The sequence below is a fragment of the Grammomys surdaster genome, unplaced genomic scaffold (genome assembly GCF_004785775.1).
Source record: "Grammomys surdaster isolate TR1022 unplaced genomic scaffold, NIH_TR_1.0 958, whole genome shotgun sequence".
NCBI classification, from domain to species: Eukaryota; Metazoa; Chordata; class Mammalia; order Rodentia; family Muridae; genus Grammomys; species Grammomys surdaster.
Window position 1 is genome coordinate 9,773,459 of NW_021605377.1, and position 10,271 is coordinate 9,783,729.

Consider the following 10,271-nt stretch of genomic DNA (forward strand, 5'->3'; position numbering starts at 1 on the left):
CCAAAGAGTGAGAGGACTTTAATTGGGGTGATTATTAAAAGTTGAGATTACAGGAAAAGAAAGCAACAAGGAGCTAATGGTCTCTCATTTCTCCACATATTTGCCAAACTTGATTTTTCCCCCCCGCTACTGCTCTCCTGTGCTGAAGGCAGGTCAATGAAGAAAACACAAACCTCCAATTCTCTAGGACTTGTATTCAACTCCTGGAGACAGACAATAAACAAGATCAATAATTAATTACATGCCGTGCTAGAGGAGATAGATATGGCTTGCGGAAAAAGTGGGACAGGGTGAAGATCTAGAACAGAGAGTAACAGAGAGTGAGCAGTTACAGGTTAAGCTCAGCAGCGGGGGACTGAGACAGCGTGTTCCAGCTCATGCATGGGATACAGCAGAATGACCTTTAACAGCTATCGGGGAGATTCTCCTGGGAGGAAGATGCAGCCCGCGAGCACGCAGAGTCTACGTTTGGGATATGACTGGCATCGGTGTACGGGGAACAACCCAGAAGCTGGTGTCTGTAGCAGAGCCAGGAAGGAGGAGGGGGGCTGGGGAAATGAGGGCAGTGGAAGTTGTTGTCAGCTGACATAAGGATCTGGGATTTCCTTCTGAGCAATGAGAAGCTGCCTGCACCTGACTTTACGCAACAAAGTAACAAGGTTGGGATTTTTGAGTTAAATAGCCTCAGAGAACTGATCCTGTCCTTATCACTAATAAAACTGGTGTTCCGATGGTTATATGTTTCAGATTACAAAGCCAAGTGGCTGTGCTCGGATGGGTACATCCACATCCTAAACCTACACTCTTCGCCAAGAACTCTGTCTTTCCAAAAGACCTGGGGAGAACAGGGCTCCCCAAATGCCAGGATAGGGAGAGTCCATTTGTGTGTAGGAGGTCAGATTTCTCTGCCAAGGCCAACAATAAAAGCTCTGTCACAGTCATTCCTTATGGATGAGTCCTTCCCGCTTAAAGAGAGCCTCTGCCCTCACCCACCCCCTTCCACCTGCTGTGTAATATAAGTGACTAGGAAGTGTGTCACCAAAGAACTAGCTGGCCAGACCTTAAAAATCTGGAGATTTTGTCCTGAACATGTCAACTTCTGGCCTTCATGACCCTTAAGCAGGGAACTGTGTTTAATTAGCCCCCAATAGATGCTTTAATCTTTGCGTGTATGCCCATGTGTTCACGTGTAAGTGCAGGCATACTCCTGCCATGGTAGGAGTGTAAAGGTCAGATGGCAACTGTGGTTGTCAGTCCCTTGTTCTGCCACAATGTATACCAGACCGGCTAGCCTGGAAGTTTCCAATGTCTGCCTCCCATCATGGTCACTAGTATTGTTCTAATGTGGTTTGGGGCCAAGGAAAACCAGCGTAGCCAAGCTGAAGCAAGTCTGAGATCACTCGATCTCTTCAAAAGATTCTTTCTTCTCCTCACTGTGACTTGGGTGGTCAGTCTCTGACCCTTCAGCTCTCTGAGCCTCTCCTCTGAATGAAAGAGTTGAGCTTGGATCTGCCCATGCTTTCTGTTTCTGCTCTGGATGGTAGTATTCTAACATCCAAGACCATTTCACACACACACACATTTTTACTGTCTTGCTCTGTTTTGACTATGATCACTAGTCCAGTTTACAAGCAGGGATCCTAAAACACGATGTTAACCAGTTAAAGACACCTTTTAATAACCGATTGTAATCTCATGAGTCCTAATTAAATTTAAAATATCGTTACATCCTGGGTGCTGAAGACAACTGTGCACCAGGCAGATAAATCCTTAGGAAACCTCAAGTTCTGAAAAAAAATAAATAAGTCAGTACACCTCAAGTCTTGCTTTGCCCTCCGTAGCATATAGTTCTGTTATGCAGAGAACTCTTTTTTCGGGAACATCACAATAGTTTTCTCTTTGCTATGAGCAAACGAGGTTGGAGTTGGTCATTTGTTGACCTAACCAACACTTGGAAAGGCTTGCAGAGAAAGCTGATTAAAAGTAAAGCGTGTCTCCCCGTCTCCTGGACTGAATGCTTCCATTAAGGTTTGAATGTCCTTCTTGTTCCTTTAAGCCACGGCGTGTAGCCAAGTCATTAACTTGCTGATAGCCTGTCCTCTCCATGCTATCTGCTCTAGATCTGGAGTTGGAGACTCAGGTTGCAGAGCTGCCTTGCTGGAGACAGGAATGAGCAAACATGTAGAGTACTAAGTCTGAAAGGCCTGAGCAGTTCCCCACCTCAGAAAAATGAAGGAGTAAAGCCTGGCAAAGCTATTGTCCACTTTTCTCAAATACCTAGGCATTTCTACATTGTCTTCCTACTCCGATTTTTACAATGTAGCCAACAGCAAAAATGACCTTTTCTGTGCTCAACGCCGTAAGTTTCAATATGCGTATAAATTCATGTAGTTCCCCATTACAACCAACACCAACATACACATTTCTGGGCTGGGTGTGATGGCTCACACCTGTAATCTCAGGAGTCCAAAGGCTCAGGCTGGTACATCTGTGGTTTAGGCTAGACACAGTAAGACCCTGCCTCAAAACCAAAGCCCCAAACAAGCAAAACTAAAGCTTCCTTTGAGTCTTCCCCTCTGAACCCTGATGGGGAAACCCACTTCCGTCTACTGCTTAGCTGTACTGTTCAGACTTCTAGAGATATTCTTCGTAAGTGGAATCTACCCCATGAGACTGGCTCCTTTCACTGGTTCTAATGACTTTGAGACTCGTCCAAGTTTCTGCGTGATTCAATAGCTGGTTCTGCACCCTGCAGAAGAGAATTCCATTGTTGAGATGTTCCACTGTTTGTCTCTCCATTCTACTTGGAGGACACTTGTATTTACATCATTTCCTATTCAGGGGACTATGAATAGAAGCAGTTATAAACATTCATGAACAGTTTCTTTTGGGGTGTACTTTTGGTAACATTTGTTTCTAGATGTGGTGATAGATACATGTTTAAGCTAACTTTATTTAAGAACCTGAAGTCTTGTTTTTCCCTAGTGCCTGGATACTTTGCCCTCCAGGCAGCAGAGAACTAAGTTCTAGCCATTACATCACTGCCATTATTTGAGATTTCAGTAGTTTTTTTTATTTTTTACCACCTCTACAGATTCATTGTGATTTTAACTTACCTTTCCTTAACGACTAATGAAACTGTGTGTCTTTTCATGAGCTATGTTCCATCCACACACGCCCACCTTTCGTCCACTATACAGTTTGATTGTTCCTTACTGTTCAAGTTTGAGGGATGGTCACACAGCTGGGTAAGAGTCTTTTGTTGGAAACGTGACTTTTAAACATTTTTCTCCGCATACCAAGAGCTTCTTTCCATGCTCTAAAATGTCTTTTGACTACAAGTTTTTCACTTGATGAACCCTATGGATTTCTTCTTTTATAGTTCACCCTTTTACTTGTCAAACTTTTCACCTTGGCGTCTGTGAGATTCATGCCTGTTTGCACGTGTACAAGTTCACAAGCACATGCCTGTGGAGGCCTTAGGTTGATTTTAAGTGTCTTCCTTGACTGTTCTCCACATTATTTTTTGAGGCAGTGTCTCTCTTTAGACCCAGAGCTCACCTACTCACCTAGTCTAGCTAGCTACTTTGCCCTGGGACCAACTGTGTCCTCTATGAAGTGCTGAAACGGAGCCTCATTTAAGTGGGTGCTGAAGATCTGAAGCCCAGGTCTCCTGCTCATGTGCCAAGTTCTAGATCCCCCTGGGCCTTCTCCGCATCTCCTGGCTCAAGCTTTTTGTGTCATGGCCAAACTCTTTCCTTCACTTCAAGTCATGAAGGTCTTTAAATTTGTTTTCTTCTAAAGGCTTCACAGGTGCATGTTAAATACATTTTTGTTTGTTTGATTTACTTTTGTCTTGAGAGAGGATCTCTCAAGGTATCCCAAGTGAGCCCGAAACTTGTGATCCTCCTGCCTCAGCCTTCCAAGTGCTGAGATTCCACGTTGACATGCATTTATAAATATTGCAATTGGGTCTATAATCTATGTGGGGTTTGCGTAATAAGGTGGATTACATTGGCTGATATTTGAAGATGATCAGTGTTGCAGTCACAGGTTGAATTAATTCCACTTGATGTGTGAACTGCTTGGCTGTTGTTTGTTTCTTGGGGGTTGTTTGATTTTCAACTCACACTAGCTAGAATGAATTCTCTGAGGGGAAGGAAAGAAACACATTTGAGACAATGCCTCCTGTAAGCTGGACCTGTAGACAACCTTGTGGGACATTTCCTTCATTAGCAGTTGAAGAGGGCGGACCCAGCCCATTGTGAGTGGTGCCACACGGGGCAGGTTGTACTGGGTACTGGAAGAAAGCAGGCCAAGCAAACTAGATGAAGTAAACAGTAGTCCTCCATCTTCTGTTTAATCCCTTCTTTGAGTTCCTGCCTTGATTTCCCCGAGTGGACTGAAGCCCAGATTATACAAGCTAGTTGTGGTTATGGTGTTTTTCACAGCAACAGGAAACCCCAACCAAGGCAGTGCAGTGTGCTCTTACTGTGCACTTGTTGGATTTGATTTTCTGGAGGGTCTGGATCTATGTTTTCATCATGAATATCCATCTGTGGGGTTTCTCGATGTCTTTGGTTTCCCTATTCAGGTAATGGCGGTCCCTCTAATGGGCTGTTGGACAATATTTTTTACTCTCCTGTTTTCCAGAAAAGAGTTTGTAAAGTTGGGTTATCTCTTCTGTATTACAGGTTTGGTAGATTTTACCAATAAAACCATTTATAACTAGAAACTCCCTGATTTTTTTTTTTAGGTTTATTAACTAAGAATTAAATTTTCTTTAAATGTTATAGGACTCTTTAGGTTATCTGTCTCATCTTAAAAGAATATTGATAGTTTGGATTTTTTAATAAACTGATATATTTTTCTGTCACATAAATATTTAGAGTATTCTCTTATTGTTTTAATATGAAAATCAACGGCGTTTGCAGCAGGATTTTATTTCATATCTTATATTGGCAATTGCTGCGTTCTTTTCAGCCTGCCATTTACGGATTAAGAATGTTCCAGATCTATTGACTTCTGTGGCTTTTCTGTTTGCAGTTTCACCAGTTGTACCCCCGCCCCCGGCCCCGCTGTCTCTTATTTCTTCATTCTAATTGCTTTGAGCCTATTTTAATCCTCTTTCTGTAGCCCCTTGAATTAGACACTCAGATAATTGATCTGAAACTTTTCTCTATTATAAGTTTTCAGTGTCATCAACACCCTCAAAGTACCGCTCCACCTGAGGCTCACGCGTTTCAACACACACAGACTAACTTTTCAGATTGACTTAGAATCAATATTTTATCAGTTGAAGTGGAATCCGGAAACCTCGCTACCGCCTATTCCCTTTCTTGACCCGCTTTGTGTAGTTTTTTTTTATTTATTGCATCTGTGGTCACTGAAAACCCCATTACCTTTCATTTCTGCTGACAACCATCAAGCAGACTCAGAGCTATGGGTGAAAGAAGGTGCTCTAAGGTGTTTGGCATGTCTGCTCCCCTTGCTTACGACTTTCTTTCCAGTTTCATTTCACTCCTGTCTCATGAACTCTCTCAGCCATTCTTTTAGGGAAGGCTTGCTGCCAGTGAATCCTCTCGGTTATTCTTCATGTGAAAATGCCTTTATTTTTCTTAATTCCCAAATGATATCTTTATTGATTATAGATCTCTTGTTTAGTTGGGTTGCCCCACCTCCAGAAGTGTGTTTTTTAAATGTTTTTGTTGGACTGGGAGACAGCTTAGTCAGCAAGGCTCTTGCCATGTGAGCAGGAAGACTCACAGCCTACCCAGACTCCACTTGAAGGAGCCAGGCATGCTGCTGTGTTATAATCCAAGTTGCCTTTCCTCGGTGGCTCGAGATCACCCCTGTCTCTACACGCTGCATTCTTTAGGATTATATTCTGGATATTTTCAATCTTTTTAAAAGTTGTTTATTATCATCATCATCATCATCACCATCATCATCAGTAGTGTGTGCGTGTGTGTGTGTGTGTGTGTGTGTGTGTGTGTGCATGTGAGCATGCATGTGTGAAGGTCACGGGACAATTTTCAGGACTCAATTCTCTCTCACCTTCCACCATGGGATACTGGAATCAAACTCAGGTCCCAGGCTATCACGGCGAGCACCCACTGAGCCATCTTGCCAGTCTGACTTAATGTTTTCAATTTTATGTTATGAAATTGTAGACCTTATGTAAGCCCTGCGAAGAATATGGATAGTTTTGTTTTAACAGGCAATTGACGTTGAATTTACACGTTCCAACCAGCCACCTATGAATACGATTCCAATGTGAACCTAAGTTTCAAAGCCTACGGAGCCCTATTCAGTTCTATCGTTAGCCAATGTACCGTCAATGATCTTGACTGCCCGGCATCCAGGTCATGGTCCAGTTGCTCAGCCATCAATGTCTATGTGATTTAACATCAAATCAAGGGCGAGATCACAAGTTCACGAACAGTTTTCAGGAGCAGCGTGCCAAAGCTCCTAGTCTCTGATTTGGTTGGCGGCGCCTGCCTTCCCAGGGGTCCTCTCTTCATGCTCCTGGTTGAGAAGCTGCAGCTTGCTAGTCGAGTGTTATTTTGCATTTCCTGTAATTCTCCCCGCATCTCACGCCAAGGGCTGAGAGAACACAGAAAGGGAAAAGAAGCCGGCATTTGTGAAGTCTCTTGGTGCCACAGCTACTCCGGCAGAGGATGGCCTCTCTCAGAGCTTTAGCTCCTAGAACAGTCGCAGTGGTAGAGCATCTTAGGAAACCAACTTAAATTAAAGGGAAGGAAAGATAAATGCAATGGTTTCCGCTGGCCACTCGGGGTACCTGGAGTTGACTTTCCCATCCTTTTGAGCCAGACCGCTGGATCCTGGCTTACGCCTAAGAGTCCACTTCCGGCTCCATGAAACCTTAAGTTCATTCCAAGAAATGCCAGACGAGAGAGGTGTTAAACTGGTCATTTTGGTTTTCCTTTCACCCTTCCTGTTGTTGTTTACTTATTCTTTTTTTTTCTTTTCCTTTTTTTAAAATAAATAAGTTTATTTATTTATTTAGGCAGAATTTTGCTATATATCCCAGATTGGCCCTGAACTCACTATGTAACCCAGATTAGACTCAAACTGGCTATGTTTCTGATTCAGCCTCCAGAGTTATGGGATTATAGGAACATGCCACCACACCCAACTTGATACTAACTTTTCAGAGTCCTCAAGTGTCCCATATATTTCTGCCCAGTTCTAGTGCTCTGCTCAGTGTGAGGAAAGATGGAGTCCCATGTGCTCACTCGCTGAACTAGAGTCAGAACCATAAAAAAGAAATTCCATTAAGAGTAAAAAAGAAGGGGGGAGGGAGATGCAGTTTCTTAGCCTAGACTTCCTCCCTAAATAGAAGTTTAGACTTAATATGTTCAGAAGAGAAGTAATATATGTGTGGGTGGATGAGGTGGGACTATCATGTAGTCACACGGAATAGTTTGGAGCCAAAGAAGAAGAGAAAGTCTTTTGAGCATTGCTTTTCCAGGCTTCTGTTTTACCCAGTACCATCTGTGGCAAAGGAAATCGGAAGTGAAAGTCAAAAATTAAAATAAGTTGTGGAATCACGGAAAGACTAAAGAGAGTTTGACTGGGCAAGCTAGCGCAGACTCGGGAACAGGAGAAGCACAGCTCACTCGCTGAGAGGCTTTGTCCCATCTCCAAGACGGGGTTGAAGGAATTTCCCTTTTCCATCTACCCTGCTCACAGCCCACCACAAAAGCAAGACTTGAGTTTGCCTAAGCCTACGCTTGAGACAGAAATAGAATCCTTTTAAGTACTAAGAGGACCAAGATAGGCCACTCTGCAGGCTTCTTTCTTGCTGTTTTTTGTGAAGTTTTGTTGCTTGTTTGTCGACAGCCACCCTTGACATCCTCACCTTTGGGCTGCTCGAACCCCTCGGGTGGGTTCTTGCGTTTCTGCATTCAAGGGCTTAGGTCACCAGAGAGCCCGACCTCCAAACAATGTGCTACTGTGTTAGCTGGCTTCCGTCTAAATGTATTAATTTGGCAGTGGCTAGGGGAGGAGGGATATGTGTGGGTCATTTTCAAAGTCAAACTTTGATTAAAATAATAATAATACAAGGCCTCACCTAGAGACTCTTTTGAGAATCTCGTTTTTCCCCAAGTCCTTTCCTTTCCACGTCTTTTTAAAGGAAACCTGATCTATTTCCAGTGAGGTGAGAAACATCGTTTTTTCCCACTTTTTCAGGGCTATGCAGTCAGGAGAGGATTGCTGAGTAAAAATTTTAAGACAAAACAGAATATTAATCCTACATAAGAAACTATCCTTGCTTTGAAATCCTTTTTGTTTGCTTGTTTTGTTGTTGTTGTTGTTTGCCTGGTGCTGACTCTCCCTGAAAGCACAGTAGAATCACCTAACAATGCTTTTCCACCTAACAGTGCAAAGTCCCTCCTATCCAGAGCCTGGCACGACACAGAAGTTTGAACTTCGGGAGCTGAAGTTCAATCAGCCTCCCAGCCCACCAGAGTCCGGGCATTTTTGTGAGTTGCAGGTCAATTGTCCTTCGCTCTTCTTCACACTCGGCACTGACCTCATCTATTTCAATTCCTAGATTAACTGGTGTTTTTACCAGACTCGAGAAACTTAACTCATTCATAGCCAGCACGTATTGAGCTGCCTGCTCTAGTCAAGGCATTTCTCTGGATCTGTGTACCAGGGATAGAGAAAGAACAAGAGAACTCCCTGCCTCAAGCGACTACACTTCAGTGGAGGAGTCAAAGAGTAGCTAGCCCGACAGAAAGACATAGTGCAGCCACAGGAAGCAGGGAGGCGCATCCAAAATGAGGAGGAGAGGCAAGTCGTGTAGGATGACGTGGTGGGCTTTAAGTAGAGGTGTTACTAAAAGGCATTGAATCCGGCATGGTGGCTCATCCGTATAATTCCAGCACCTGTAAAGAGGAAAAAAGCGGATTGTGACTTTGAGGTCAGTCTAAATCACGCCATGTCACCTAAAAGAAAGAGGCAGTGGGCTCCTCAGTGTAGACCCACAGCAAAGGATCACAGAAGGCAGAGGGATAGCTGCTTAAATCCAGATGCCGTCGGTGAGAGAGGAGGAGCATGCGCAGTGTGGGCAGATTGCTGGGCTCCAGTGCCAACTCAAATAGAAGCTACCTTGAAACATCTAGCCCCCAGTAGTCCTTGAGCATCCTGAAGGGAGAGAACTACAAGTATATTTCAGGTACCAGGAATCTCCAATAAGAGCTCAAACGATAAGAGACTTGGCCCTCCCCCAGAAACTTGAAAACAATTCACTCAACAATTTGCAATAATTAGGAAGGGACAGGTACTGTACAATTTCTCATAATTGTGTCCTGGCATGGAACCTGGAAAAATGTCCTTGGACTTACGTTCCTAGGAGAAAATTATTTCAGCAGTGAATGCTGTTAAATCAACTGCTCTTGTGACTAGGCTGGAATACCCTAGCACAGGACTGGCTGACCTTTCTTTTTTCAAGCACCAGGTGCTTTTTGTGGTTGGTTGGTTGGTTGGTTGGTTGGTTGGTTGGTTGGTTTTGTTATGTGTTTTCAAGACAGGGTCTTTCTGTGTAGGCCTGACTGAACTGGCACTCATTCCATAGACCAGGCTGGTCTTAAAAGTCAGAGATTTACCTGCCTCCAGGGTGAGAGGGTTAAAAGCAGGTACCACCAATCTCATCTGGGTGCTCTTCTTAAAGTACAGTGGTGCTTTAGTCTTCCATTCTCTCCCCATCTTCATACTCTCCTCTTTGTTCTACTTCGTCAAGCTTCTTCTAAGTCAAATAAAAATGGTCTCTATTCCTCTTGACGTGAAGTTGGCATTTGCATCCACACTGATCCTGGACTCTAAGCTCATTAATTCCCACCTAACTGACTTTGTCCTCTCACAAAGAGGACAGACATCTCAAGCCCAAGGTATCCAAACCTCAGCTTCCAGTCTCACTCATCGGGGTAAAGGACAGCTTCACCCGTTCAGGGCTAGAATCTGGAAATCATGTATTGCTCCTCTCTCTGCCCATCTCACATGGTTGTTTGAATAGGAATGGCTTCCATTGGCCTCATAGATTTGAATGCTTAGTCACCAAGGAGTGGCACTGTTAGGAAGTGTGGCCTTGTTGCAGTAGGTGTGGACTTTGTTGGAGAAAGTGTGTCACTGGAAGCTGGCTTTAAGTTTTCAGAAGCCCAAGCCACCAGGCTCAGTCTTCCCCTCACCCTCCCCATCCCCATCCCCATCCCCATCCCCATCCCCATCCCCATCCCCATCCC